This window comes from Pezoporus wallicus, unplaced genomic scaffold (genome assembly GCF_028554395.1).
Source record: "Pezoporus wallicus isolate ANWC-B61680 ecotype Strahan unplaced genomic scaffold, APGP_CSIRO_Pwel_v1 scaffold_7402, whole genome shotgun sequence".
Classification (NCBI taxonomy): Eukaryota; Metazoa; Chordata; class Aves; order Psittaciformes; family Psittacidae; genus Pezoporus; species Pezoporus wallicus.
In genome coordinates this window covers 642,372-657,069 of record NW_026641037.1, presented here as the reverse complement: position 1 = coordinate 657,069, position 14,698 = coordinate 642,372, and positions in this window count along the sequence as shown.

Below are 14,698 nucleotides of genomic sequence, written 5' to 3'. Positions count from 1 at the left end.
CTGTCAGGTCTGCTGTGTCACCTGGTGTTTGGGATCTGGGTTTTGTATTGCAGGCTTGCTTCCACACACAAGTGAATAGTATGGCAGTAAGTTGTTTACTTGTTTCTTTTTAAGGTTTCCACTGAAAGTGGTGGGCCAACCCAAGGTACTTCAGCTTTCTTTTTCCCAGACTCAGGCTCAGCATGGGCACCTCTGGTTTCCCTCGTGCAGCTCTATGCTAGCTTGTCCTCTTTCCAGAGGCAGAGTGCTCTGCCTATGTGCCTGTGCTTCATGGTATATAAACTAGCTCTACAATTTACACTGGGAGTCTCACAAAAATGTCATGAATCTTGTATACATATTAATTTTCTATCTTGGTTTATAATGTGTGAAATGTGGCTTGTGTGCCTGTCTGTGCATAGTTACAATAGCTATGGTCCTGCTTTGTTTTTCACAGAATCATAGAATAGTTAGGGTTGGAAAGGACCTTAAGATCATCAAGTTCCAACCCCCTTGCCATGGGCAGGGACACCTCACACTAAACCATAATTGATATATGCTTGAGGATACCCGTGACTCTATTCTCCGCTTTATTTATGTGGGTTCAAATACAATCTATTTAGTTGAAAAAAGTGATGATGTTGTCCTTACAGAGTCCATATTCAGAACTGGTTCAAGGAGGTAAAAGTAGAGAATACCAATACGCAGAGTGATTACTCTTTAATCCTTTGTCTTGAATTTAGGTCAACTATTGTGAAATAATTATCCATAACTACCTGGCTGGATAGGAAGGCATTCCTTCATTGTTCATGTCTCTACAGTTCACTGCCATCCTCCTCTGTAATAGCAACATGTTTCCAGATGCCTAATGGTAGCATGTAAAGTGTTTAATACTTTTAGATATCCTTTAGTAAAACCTATGAGTTCATACTTAATGAAAAGTCATTTCAATTATACTTCTGCCAAAAATAATATTTCAGAACATACAGAGAGATGTGAGAAATGTGCACTCTTTATTTATATGGCAGCTAATAGTGAAAAAAATTTTTTTTCCTCATTACATGATTTAGTCTCATGAAACAGTGATTTTCTTCATTTTTCTGTGGAGTGTGGTTTCAGCTGCTGCTCTGCTCTTAGATGGGAATCAGTTTCCTTCTGGAGGTCAATTGCTTTACTAGGCATCTGAGTTAAGTGATGTGACATTAATTTTAGTGGAATTCCCTAATGTTCTGTTCTGCGTGTGGAGCAGGAAGATGTTGTTTGACAGGTAATAGATATTTTACAAGAATTATTTATTTTACATTTTTAGTAATTCTACTTTTTAATACCTGTTCTTGGGTATTTGGGGGTTGTCTGGTAACAGGGAGTGAACAGCTTGAGCTGGAGAGCCTGGTCCCCATCCCAGTTGCTGCTATCTACTCCCCAGCAGGTTAAAGTGAAAGAGTATTCTCTGTAAAACTTATTTTGATGGACAAAGCAGAATGAAAACACATTCTGATCAGCAGAAAACCTTTCTGGCTTGGCTGAGAATATTCCTGCAGTTGCAGAAAGCCATTTAATTTGAGGATAAGTTGATATTTGGTAACATCTAGTCCACAAAAATACTGTTGTGCTGTTAAAAACAGTAATTTCAAAATCTTCATGAGCGAAATACTGGTTTTATCATTTTTACATTTGTACTGAAAATACTAACTCTGTACGAAAGGTCTGAAGCTGGGATTTTATTCATGTTATTTCAGGTATAAATAAATCTAGTGTACATGTAAGCTTTCTTTGCATCTCAACCATGGTTTCTCAGTTGATCCTCCTGGAGAACTTGTCTGATGTGGAACAGTTGTAAATGAAAAGATTTTTTTTTAATTGTAAATTGGTTTAATTTAAACCAGAACACCTACGTATGGTAACTGTAGTTCTAATAAACACCTTATATAAATTGCCAAGATTACACCAGTGTGGGATCTTTACACCCTGGTGCCTGCCCATAGGGAATTGCAACCCTGAGCCTCCTAAATCAACATAAGGCTACCAGAAACCTTCAATGGGAAGGATGAAGACAGTGCTGTAAACATTTGCAGATTCCTCCCTAAATAATTAAATACATATTTGCTCTTACATATTTTAACATAGGAAGAAAAATATCTTTGTGCTCCTGTTGATTTTCAAAAGATTGAGTTTTAATTTCTTTATGCAGATTTATTTAAATGATTCACATTTAAGCGAAACACATGGAATAGAGCTCATTGGCATAAAAAAGTCAGTGTAGTGTGGACCAAGTTGAAATTATGAACTATGTAGGGACTGTGACAACTGCCATTTTTGGCATAAGTGCATGTAGCTCCACAGACTTTTTACCAGAGGTGAGTTATGCTGCAGAGTGTGATGGTTTCTTTTTTTTTTTTTTTGAGAGGTAATTCTGGATCTAGTCTAAGTGTTTACTCGTCTGGAATTAAACTGTGGAAGATATATATTTTTTTTGTTGAGAATATTAAAAAACATTAAATTTTAGAAGGCATGTTCAGGAGAATTTATTATTTTATATCTGTTCAGGATTTGTGTATCAAATCTTTAAACAACAGCCAGGAGCTTCATAAATGCTACTTTTTTTTCCTTGAATGTATTTACTATAAAACCATTTAAAGATCTGAATATGATTAACTGTTATTCTTATGTGGGATTTGTGTACAGAAGTCAGACTTGTCTGTTAAGGAATAGGTAATACTAGTACAGTTTTTGTTCTCCCTCTTCTTGGTGATCAAGCCTGAAATGCTGCTGCATAAAATAATGGAAAACGGAGGAGTCCCTTGAATGGTCACAAAGTAACTGGGACATCAATCAAAGACTCAAAGACTTTGAGATAATTCTAAATTTAAACAGAGTTCAGACCCCACTGAGGAACTGTACCCTGCCTAGAATACTTAGACTGTCTATATGACAGTGTAAAACAGATGGTTGCATTCCTGTTGGAAGCTGTTTAATGCGCCTTTTAATAGCTCCAACATCATATGCAGGAACTTTTAAACATCTTCAGCTAAGCCTCTTGTTTGGTCTATTATTTCCTTAAGGAGAATTTTAATAATGGGAATAGCTATGCTGAGGAGCTTTATACTTCCAACAGCTGGTACATCTGTCTGGTGTGGAAATTCATCTACAAACTAATTCTAGTTGGTTGGTTGAGTAATTAGAACACCCGAGCCCAACAGCTCAGGTAAATATAATTTATAGTTTAGAAAATGTGACGCATACTTTTTAATGAATTGAGGCATAGACTGTATTGAATAAAGTGTGCATTAGTCATGAAACTGTTGTGTAAATGTGGGTTTTTTTTAATAATCAATTTTTACCAACCAGTATTGATGTGTGGGTTTTTTGTTTTTTGGTTTTTTTTTGTTGGTTGGTTTTGTTTTGGCACAAAAAGGCCCCTTTCTTTCCTACTGTTATGCTTGTGCTTTTACAGAAACTGTTGCAATTAAACCGTAAACTAAAGACAAATACATTTTCCTGCTGCCAAGAATTTGCCGGAGGCTGATCTCTCCTCACCTGCTCTGGCTCCAGTTTGCTCAGCCAGTGGGCTGTGTCTCATTCTTCTGTCACTTATCCTATTTAGATAAAAGTTCCCTCCCATGGCAGCTCCCCAAATCAGGGCCGATACAAATCCCTGTCCTTAGCTCTGATACAGCTGAGGTAAGAGCACATTGTGATGTCTTGCATAACAGGGGCAGACTGAACGGTTTTCTTTGTAGAGTAGAAGGTAGGAAAGCTTTTTGTGACTTTCAGAAAATTATTTGTAAATTAGTCTATTTTCTGTTTTAGGAGCTGCTACCAAGCTTTGCAATGCTCTTCTGGCATGTGTGTGCTGTACACCCAGACGTATCTGGCAATGCAAAGAAATGAGAACACATACCTCCCCTCTCTTTCTCTCCCCTTTCTTTCTCCCTCCCCCCACCAAGAAGGCACAAGGGATTCTCCCCAGATAAGAATATTTGTTAACCTGGTACCCTTCAGCTTACATCACTCTGGGGACAAGCAGTATATTTGTATTCTAGAGTTCTGGGACATTTCTTTCCTTCTCTCAAGCCAGCCCAGCATCTATGAAAGCTCTTGGGGTCACTTAGCAATCTTTGTTTTGCTTCCTTGCCCATGAGAACAGATGGAGGCTTTGTGCTTGGGCTACAGTCAAGCAACATCACTAAATCAGTACAAAGGTAGATGAAGAGAAAACCACTGACATGTTTATTCCTGGGTTATAGAACTCTTATACCATAGTGAGTGTTTTCTTTTGCCTTGTGCCTTACCAGCCAAATGGTCTTACTGGCTTTGTATGGGATTAGGGTCATCAGACAGAAGGGATCGATCTTCTGTCCTTGAAAAGCTTTGACTTGGCTTCTGTGGATTTTGGGTTAGAGTCACAGGCAAATCTTAGTTGTTGGTTTGGCTGATCTATTAATTTAATTTCTGAAAAATTAAAGAATGATCCTTTTGGAATAGTTTATTACATGCCTCTGCTGGAACTTTTCCCAAAGTTAGTTTTCATAACGGCTTTTGCTGCAATATATTTTTTTCCAGCATTTGTAGCTTAAAAGAATAGTAGTGCTTCCAAGCTTTACATCTTGCTGGATGCTTCATAAGTGATTTTTATTAAAGTGTGTTTAGATGAATCCATTTTCATGAAAATGCTGGGATTTTCATGGATGAGTAGGACCTAATTTTCCCTGGCGAAAACATCACTATAAATAAGAGCTGATGCCATTGCATTGAGAAGAAGAAATTGTAAATAATGGGAGAAAAAAAATCTATTTATAGAAATATTTCTTGTCCAGAGGGCTCTATGTGGTTTTATTTATTTGTTTTTAATTTGTGAAATGTTTGTATTTGGGGTGACTACAGACGTGGGTTACATTTTATTAAAAGTAGGAGCTGAATGCTCTCCTGGAGTCGGCCAAACTTTAATTTCTGAAAATGCACGTGTTCCACAGGAAAACAGAGTGTGATAAACTCTGCCTGGCACAACCAGCCTGCCATACCTTTTGAACACGGGAGTTAGTTTATTTTTTTCTTGGTAGCTGTTTTGATGCTACAGATTTTACCACGTAGGTGTTGAAATTTTCTAAGATTAAAAGGAGTTACACAAAGTTATTCTTGAGGCTTTCTTTCACCAATTTTCTAACATTTAAATTCTCTTTTAATGCTGTATTATGCTTGAATTATCCTTAGTTCTACTAGGTTTCTTACCTCTTTTTCTTCCTTTTGACACTATAACATGTTCCTTTCAATGTTTTTATAGATCAAAGCGTTATTCTCCTCCTTTCTTCCTGTAGCTGTCTTCAAAACAGATATTTCAATTAATTTAGATTGCAGCTGGAGAGAAAAGGTGATTCAAGAGCACTACAGTGCTCTTGTAATTTCATTTGGGCATCTCTGAGTATCTCTATCTCACTGAATTTCCAGTTGTTAATGTGTTTGAATTTCTTTGTCACATTTGATTTTCATGGAAGTCTTAGGGAACACCTCCAGACAGACCAAGAAGACCAAAGTGCCCCAAAGAAAGCAGAAGAAAGAGCTGAGGGGTCATGTTTATTCAGATATAGTTTTTGAAGATGAAATGAATCTTTAATTGGCAACCAACTCTCCAGGAACATTGTTCTGTGGGTGAGGATGTCCCCTGGGACTTGGTCAACTCCTAAGCAGTCTCTTGCAGGTTGTCATCTGTGCCGCTGGTGGCCAACCTGCAGCAAGCTCCCCAGAGGGAAGCTTGGCACACCAGTTGTGGGGAGCAAAAAATTATTCATAGTTCAGAACCAGCTGCTTAACTGAGATCACTTCATCAGAACAACTAACTAGAGACTTGTATGTTCTCTCTCAATTGATGTAAGGAAGAGGATGGAAGTGGAATCTCTTACTCTTTTTCTGCTTTATATACTGCAGAAAAACTTAACTTGGCAGTAGAGGCTGCTAAGACATCAGAAGGCAAAGGAAAGATGGGTGCAGGTGGTCTTTCCATAGCGTCAAAGGAATCAAAGAATTATAAGGGTGCTTATTCCTTTTAGAAAGCTGCTGTTCATGAGAAATGATCAGTTCTCCATAAGCAGGGCTTTCTAACTGTCTAAAGAAAAGACTTGGTAGCTGAACAGTATGGAAATAGGTGTTTTTCCCTGGTACACTTTGCTTCTCCACTTCATCTCTACACTCTCCTGTACCTGTGTTCTGGCTGGGCTGGAGAATAGGGACAGCAAGTAAGAGCACATTTTGGGTGTTTGTGCCCAGAAAGCACATATTAGGCTATGACCCGTAGTTGTCTCCTATTTTCCATGCCACATGTGGTTTCCCTTGTCTCACTGCAGGGCCTCACCTGATCGTTTTTCCTGACTGCATTTGAAGGTGGAAGTACAGCGGCTTGGATTCTCTGAAGCTAGATTTGTCAGACCTGGTTTTGATCGCCAGTAATTTGTTCTGAAGACTTGAAATATGGATGTAAATGAGTACATTTGCTCCAGTCTCTTAGAGAGGATCATAACTTTTTTCAAGAATAGGTGCTTTAAGGTACTGAGCTGAGAAAATGGAGACTGTTTATAGCCAGTGCTGTTTGAGCTTTTGTGAGTATGTGGGAGATATACAGCTGTGCCATGTTGGTTCTCCTCATCTGAAAACTCCTGTTTAATATAGCAGGAATATGGGATTGGTTTTATTTTTATTTGATCACTCAGTTGGAATAAAGCAATTTATCTACCGAGATGCTCATAACTCTGGCCTGTTGTACTCAATTTTGTATGTACATGTCTCTGTGAGGTGTCATTTAGGCAGGTTGTGAACTTACTGAAAGCAGTGCTTCAAGAAACCTGGAGAGAAAAAAATGCCAAGGTGGACAACTGAAAAATGCCATCTGTGTTCACACTTCCTTCATGCTGCAAACAGTGGTTAGGTCATACCCTCACAGGAGAGGAGTTATCTTTATTCAGTTTTACAAGTCCTTAATATCCTCTTTTAATTCTGATAAAACCACGGTGCTGTCACTGGTTCATTTCTACAGATCTGGTGTCAAAATCTCACAGAACAGTCATAGACTGGTGGGCAGTGTAAATATGTATTGCAATTCTTTAAAACTGTTTTGAAATTTAATAAACTGCTACTTTGATCTGTTACAGTGTAAACAGGAACAGATAAAATAGGAAAGTGAAATAGTCCATTTTTCCTCAAAAGACTTAGATAATGTTTAAACTGATAAAGACAATGTGTTTCTGCAGCTGCTTTTGGTTTAGTTTGCCATCAAATATATGTATTAGAAAACTAACAGGATCATATAGTCCTCTTTTACTTGGATTTTTTTTTTATTTTACCAGTACTGAAGGAGCACTGCATTTGTGTTATGTTTGTTTCTCCTTGCATTCAACTGAAATTGCGATGGTTATAAGTAATCATAAACTGACTGACTTGAAAAGCTAACATTTGCTAGCTTCAAAGCAATGAAAATTGGTGATAAGTGAGGTTGTAAAAAGTCAAATTAAATGTTAATTGATGCAAGGGCACAAAGCAATGAGGCACTTATTTTAGATGCAGCCACTATGTTTATCAGACTTGACAAATTGAATGCTGGCTTCATGAGTACTCTCATTTCTGCTTTTTTCACCTGCATTTTTATAGAATCATGGAGTTGTTTAGGTTGGAAATGATCATTAATGTCATTGAGTCCAGCCTTTAACCTTATACTGCCACATTCACCACTAAGCTATATACCTAAGTGCCATGTCTACACATCTTCGAAATACCTTCAGGGATGGTGACTCTACCACTTCTCTTGGTAGCCTGTGCCTGCCAACCCTTTTGGTGAAATGTTTCTGGTTATCCAATCTAAACATCCCCTGGTGCAACTTGAGTCCATTTACTCTTGTTCTGTTGCTTGTTACTTGGGAAAATAGACTGACCCCACCTTGCTACAACCTCTTTTTAGGTAGTTGTAGACAGCAGTAAAGTCCCCACCCTGGACCTCCTTTTCTCCAGGCTGAAGAATCCCAGTCCCCTCAGCTGCTCCTCGTAAAACTTGTTCTCCAGACCCCTCACCAGCTTCATTGTCCTTCTTTGGACACATTCCAGCACCTCAGTGTCTTTCATGTAGTGAGAACACCAAAACTGAACACAGTATTCAAGGTGTAGCCTCAACAGTGCCAAGTACAGGGGGGACAACCACTGCCCAAATCCTCCTGGCCATACTATTTCTGATACAAGCCATGATGCTATTTGGCACCTTGGCCACTGGGACACGCTGCCTGCTTATATTTAGATGTCTGTCAGTCAGCATCCCCAGGTCCTTTTCTGCCAGGCAGCTTTCCAGCTTCCTACAAGGCTTCCCCAAGCCTGCAGGGTTGCATGGAGGTGTTGTGACACAAGTGCAGGACCCAGCACTTTGGCTTGTTTGAACCTCATACCATTGGCCACCGCTCATTGATATACAGAGATCCCTCTCTAGAGCCTTCCTACCTTCCAGCAGATTCACACTCCCACCCAACTTGGTGTCATCTGCAGTCTTAATGAGGGCTTACTCGATTCCCTTTGCCCAGATCACTGATAAAGATATTAAACAGAATATCAAAAAGAAGTTGGGGAAAACATAAAAAAGGTCGTTAGACTACAGCTAAAGCAAATTGTTTAGAAAGATGCTAAAGTGCAGGTAAGACTCAAATGCCATTGTGGGTACTGAGGTGTTCTATTTTGGGAAAAGTGGTAATCTAAAAAGAACAGTACCAAGCAGTCCTGATAACTCCTATAAAGAAAAAGGAAACCCACAGACTTGGGGAAATAAATTGAACATCCTGTGAATTTGCGTAGATCTTAGTAAGTACTAAAACCTGGATAATTGTTTTGAGAATTGACATAGAATCATAACTATTTGTTATTACATACATAAAACAGTTATCAAAAATAAATCAGATATTAGAGACCATTCTTTTATTTCCAGCTCGGTCTCTTTATTAACCTGAGATGAATCATGGACTGTTTAGAATTACTTCATGCTTAAAATAGGTTGCAGAAGTAGGACAAATACATGAGCATACATTTAGTATATTAGCATTTGCCTTCAAAGTAAGCTGATTTTGCAAGAAAAAAAAGGCACATGACACACAAGTCATCTTTCTTCTGAAAATTAAATTCTCTTGAATTCTAAATTGATGCATTTCCATCCTTGGATACTGTCTGCTCAGCTGAGGAAACCTTTGGAGCACAAAACAGTAAAACTCGGACCCTGTTCTTCAGGTTTCTTTTAGTTCAAAGCCTAGCCCTAACAAATCAGCCTAGATTTTGTTCTCAAAAGAAAAAAGTAACAGGCACTTTCTCACTCACTCACTTAGCTTGGATTAGGAACCCTTTGGGCCTGCTTTGGTGAGTAATATGAGTCAGGCTCTGCACTCAAGATCCTAATATAAAGCCTTCAAAAATTAATGTGTATCTGGAGTCTGAAAGCAGCTCCTTTATAGTGATAAGTTTTGAGCAAGAAGAGCTGTACAGAAGGATAAAAATGATTCAAATAATGAAACAGTGAGGCAGTAAGTGATACCTTTGAGAAATATTAGTAATATTAGACGATGATTTTAGGTTTCTGTTGTGGAGACTGTATAGATGTGACAGGAGCAAGAAACCTTAGTTTTTTCGGTAACTCTTCAGCAATGTCAAACCTCAAATCTCTATCACCTATTCAAAGGCTCCTGCTAGTCCTGGAAAGAGGGCTACTTTACAATATGCTGGAGAATAGTGTAGGATGCTCTTCAAAGGAGAATCTTGCTTGCTTCTTATAGAAGTGTATGAATACTTAATTTTTTATTTTTATTTTTTTTAAAAAGCTAAAATCCAAGACCCAAAAACCAAAAACCAAACCCAACCCCAAAACAAAAACAAAATGAGAAAACTCACAAGCCCCAACCAATTTGATATGATTAGGTTGTCACTGATACAGACTTCTAACCAGGTTTGCTGGCTGGCTTCCCTGCAGCTTTCTGACCTTCTGAAGAGCATAATCTTGTGAAACTCAATTGAACTGAATCTTCCCAGCACTGATCAGAGCAGGCTCTTGCTCTCAATATTTGCTGTAATTCCATATAATTTATTTTATGAAAAGAAAAAGGGGGGGCTGACTATTGCTGCATTTCAAGTAATGGCTGACACTACCCAACCATGTGCAACTTTGAGGTACTAGCTTCTAAATTTTAGCAAAATATGTCATATTGAATGTTTTGATGTGTGGAATTAACACTATTATGTCTGTAGAAATGTGGGTGGTATAGATGTAAATAAAATATTACCTGTGAACGTCTTTGAGAGTGAACTGAATTGTGAAAGAATTCTAAAAATTAGCAAAATTTTCCAGCTGTGTCAGTCTTTCTTTATGAATTAGCACTTTAGCTTAACATTATTCTTAGTTTCTGAAGGAGAGTTCCTTATTCAAAGTCCTTTGGCTTCCTGGTGAGATGAAGTAGGCTTGAAACTGGCCAGACATGTTAAAGAGGCTCATGGAAATAAATATAAGAAACAGAACTATAATCTGTCCTGTGCTGGTGACAAAGGTTGCAAACAGAGCATACTCAAAGTACATAAGTGATCCTGTTATATCAATATATATTTGCATAACAAAACTTATATAAAGATTAACTTCATAATTAAAGCCACTGCATATAAAATAGCTGGGAACACGTATTCCTGTTTAAAAAGTATCTTTTAAGATGAGTTGTTGTGTTGAAGAGTGGGGGGAAGAAATAATAGTCTAGACAAGAAGCAAAACTTCCAAGATTTTCTTTCAAGGTCTGTCCTGTCCATGACCTGTTTCTCCAAAGCACCCATCAGTTTTTTTCTTAATAGCCAGACCAATGCTGTATTTTCTACTTGCATGAATTTATATTTCCATTATTAATGACTGTAATTCTGGTAACGTGTTTTCTGCATGCTTGGCCTCACAGCCTGCTCTGTGTACCCTGAGCTAACGTCGTTGGGGTTGGACAATATTCCAGTGGTTCCAGGGCAAAGCAGCAAAATCTTCTTTTCTTTTAGACCAGATGCTGTAGGGGACACCTACATCTAGGTTTTCCTGGGCTGCTGTCTTGGAGACAGATTCCTGATGTGCAAAAGAATAAACTTTTGTGGTTAAATTTTATTTAAACTCGGGTAGTGGTTGTGCTCTGCTCCCAGACAATTTTGCAAGGCCAGTTAATTTTCTTGTAAACAGTAGTTCAGTGCTTTTTTTTTGCTAAAGTATAGTGACAACCTCTAAAAGTTCTAAAAGGCTTTAGAAAAGATATTTCATGACCCTCTGGTGTGAGTTAACATCACCTATATGTCCTTCCCGTCTTTGATTTTGTCATTGTAGGTTAATTCACACAAAGTATCTCGTTCCATTTCTCTAGGTTTTAGCTTTTATGTGTGGTTTGTCTCTACTTCATCTGTTTCATATGGGTTAATTATGTAAATTTTCATTTCACACCTTGCTGGTGCTGGTTAATATGCCATAAATGTATCTGGCTTATTTTCTATTTGTGTGTGAGTACCTCCTGATACAAGTTAATGCTCCATAAGACCTGGGGTTTAAATTATTTAAAGTATGTTGGCTCTTTCTACTTTGTGTCAGTGCAAGTTATATTCAAGATATATTTTAAAATATATTTCTCATGACACAATAAAATAACCTAATAATTCTGTATGTCAGACTTGAAATGTGTGAATAAATATGGCATACGGTGAATATATAGCCCTAATACTTTCAACTGTCACATGCCGGTGTTCTTTATTTATTCTTTTTTTTTGCCTATGTGTATTGGAGCTTATGAGGAGCAAGAAAGAAAAAAACTTCTTTAATAATCAACAGACTGTAACGAATGTCATGATTAACTTGAGTGTTGCTTGATTTGCAGGTGGGCAGTGTGGGAGCTGGCTGCAGTGGAGGTGGGGGTCACAGCATTGGTAGGTTTGAAATACTTTTGGAACAACACCAGCATTATGACAAAGATAGGGGTTGTGTTCATTAAGACAAGAGTCATCCTAATGAAATTAATTTTAATAAATTTTTATATATAGACTTAACAATGCTGCTAAATTGAGATTAAAAAAAAAAGGCGTATGTTGGGAAAGTACACTTAGCACAGCGATGCAGCCTCTTGACTCCAAACTGGCTAACAAAGTGATCTGCTCTGGTTATGACCAAGAAGTCTGCATGTAAAACAAACAAACAAACAAAAATAAAGGCATTATGGTATTGTGTTGTTTGGAGACTCTTGGTGGAGTTCACAGGGCACGTTATCATGCTGTCATTTCAAGGTTCTAGCTATAAAATCAGGAAGCAAAACAACAGAGCTTGAGAAACTGGTAAAATAGGTAATTTTGGTTAACAAGATATTGTATTTTCTCTGTAAGTGTACACAGGAGCTGAGCCAGAGAAAGCTAACTGAACTGGGCCCTACTTTTAACACAATTTCCTTCTGTTCCCCTTCTCTATGTGGAAACTTTTCATCTTTTGGAAGATTCAAAATGCTTCCCTTTCCCAAGGCTTCATCATCACAAATCTCTGAATGCTCCTTTGGGCTTTCAAGAGAGCAGCAGGATTTGTGCATGGACTTTTGTGGAGGACAGTGTTATTTAAGTACAGCACCGAGCTGAGATGCTTGGGTTGTGTGATTTCCAAAAATTCTGAAGAAGTAACCGGAGACAGAGTTAGCATTTACAAAGTGTAAAAACTGATGGTTGAGTGATAGCAGTCACCTCTCTAAAATATAAAATACATACATGTTTATGTATGGCATATGCATTCCAGGGTGCTTCTCTTTTTTTTCTTTTTCCCTACTCTATGCTCATTTTATTTCTGTTCTTTTCCTTAGCTTACTTTTTTTTTTTTAAAAAATTTGTTTTTTGTTGATTCTAGATGTTCCTTTGTGTGTGCACAAGAGTACAGTATCCCTGACTATGTGTGGCTCGTGCATAGACCTTCTCATTCTCCTTGTCTCTTTTTTTTTTCATCAAAGTAAAATTCATAATAAGTGGACGTAAATTGCTTCACTTAATGTGAACTTAATTTTGATTATTTTTAAAACAGTATTTTCCTATCAGCCTCTCTCAAATGGTTAAAAAACCTCTGCAAATTCCTCTGCAACATCAAACAGTTATTCCTCCAACACCATAGCAGATCTTTTGTTTCAAACTCATTTTTCTTTTCAAAATATGTTTGTCTTGGATTGATTATGTCTAATAGAAGGTCTGTTTCTCAGTCTATGTACAACCGATGGTACGCATGAGCAAAGCGACTGAGTGAAACAGTTTTTGTTCTGTTGTGGTCAGCAGGGAAAGGGGTGAGGTATAAAAAGATTTAAGGGATTTTTCAGTACTTGCTATTGCAGATGAACTAATATGGTGCATGAAAGATGTTGCAGAATGGAATTCCTACCTGACTTGTGGCTGAAGAAGTATTTGTAATGAAAAATCTCTGTTTTTAACACACACGCTTATATAACATATAACTATGTTATAGATGGTTGCTATTATACTTTTTTTTTATTGCAGTGACATCCTAATTTTAAAAAATATACCCTAAAAATTTAAGTCAGTGGGATCAAAATACAGTTAAAATCCTGACTGAATATGTGGTCCATACATCACGTACTTGCAGCTCATTCTGCTGTTCATATTTTCCTATGATCAATAAATAACATTGTTCTGCATGTAACTGCACACCCAACAATCTAGCTATCTGGAGGTATTTGCCAGGCATCAAGTTCCTTGATTGCTAACAAAAGTCAATGACAGAAGAAAATGTCACTCTAAGCTGTCTGTAATATAGATCTTTCTCTACCTAATATTTAAGTGACTCTACTTTCACTCTAAGAGATGCTATTACTCAGTCTATGTGAGCTGCTGAATTTTCCCTAATGCTGAATTAAGCAGAGCAAAACACTAGGCTTAAGTTTATCTTAAGTTTTATAGTTATACCTCTTTTTTGTATCTGAGGTGTTGGTATGCTGTTGTTTTGTGCACCTTTATGTTGAGGTGTGAAGAGATGTATGCTGAGACAGTAGTAGGACTCCTTTAACTTTGTATCTACATGGGCAAATTCATGGACAGCGCATTTGAATTATTTTCAAAACTATATATAAGAAGAGTTGAAATAAGGTAGCATAGCAGTTATTGTGGACAGTATTGGACATAGAAAATATAACAGCTTTTATTTTTCCAGTGTAGGATTGTAATATAAACACAAAATGCCATGAAATAAATTCAATTTCCTTGCACTCCTGAGATTCAACATTGTGACCTTTCTTGCATGTTTTATTTTGTTTTCTGTGTGTCTCTTGATATTCGAAAACTCTAGGTGATTTTGTGGGCACTGAAGGATTTTGTGCTATTATTTTCTTAAGGCCATTACCAGTCATATCCTATGTCCTGACCGTTTCGCTCTCCTGTGAAAGTTAGATAGCGCTTTTCTACAACAGAATCAGGATAATTGCCTCAGCAAAATTACAGTACATTATCTGTGAAGTGTCAGAAGATGGCAGCCAATTTCTGCTGTTTGATCATGATATTCAAAATCCTCCTCATTCGGTAAGAACAAAAACTCTCAGAAGAGGAAATGAGATGCAATGGTAATTTTCAGATTGCCTGTCAGCCCTAAACACATTTCTATCCATCAGGATAGTGACATAACATTGACTTCCTTAGCATTTTATGGTTAATTTGCATAACCCACAGCACCTGTACCTTC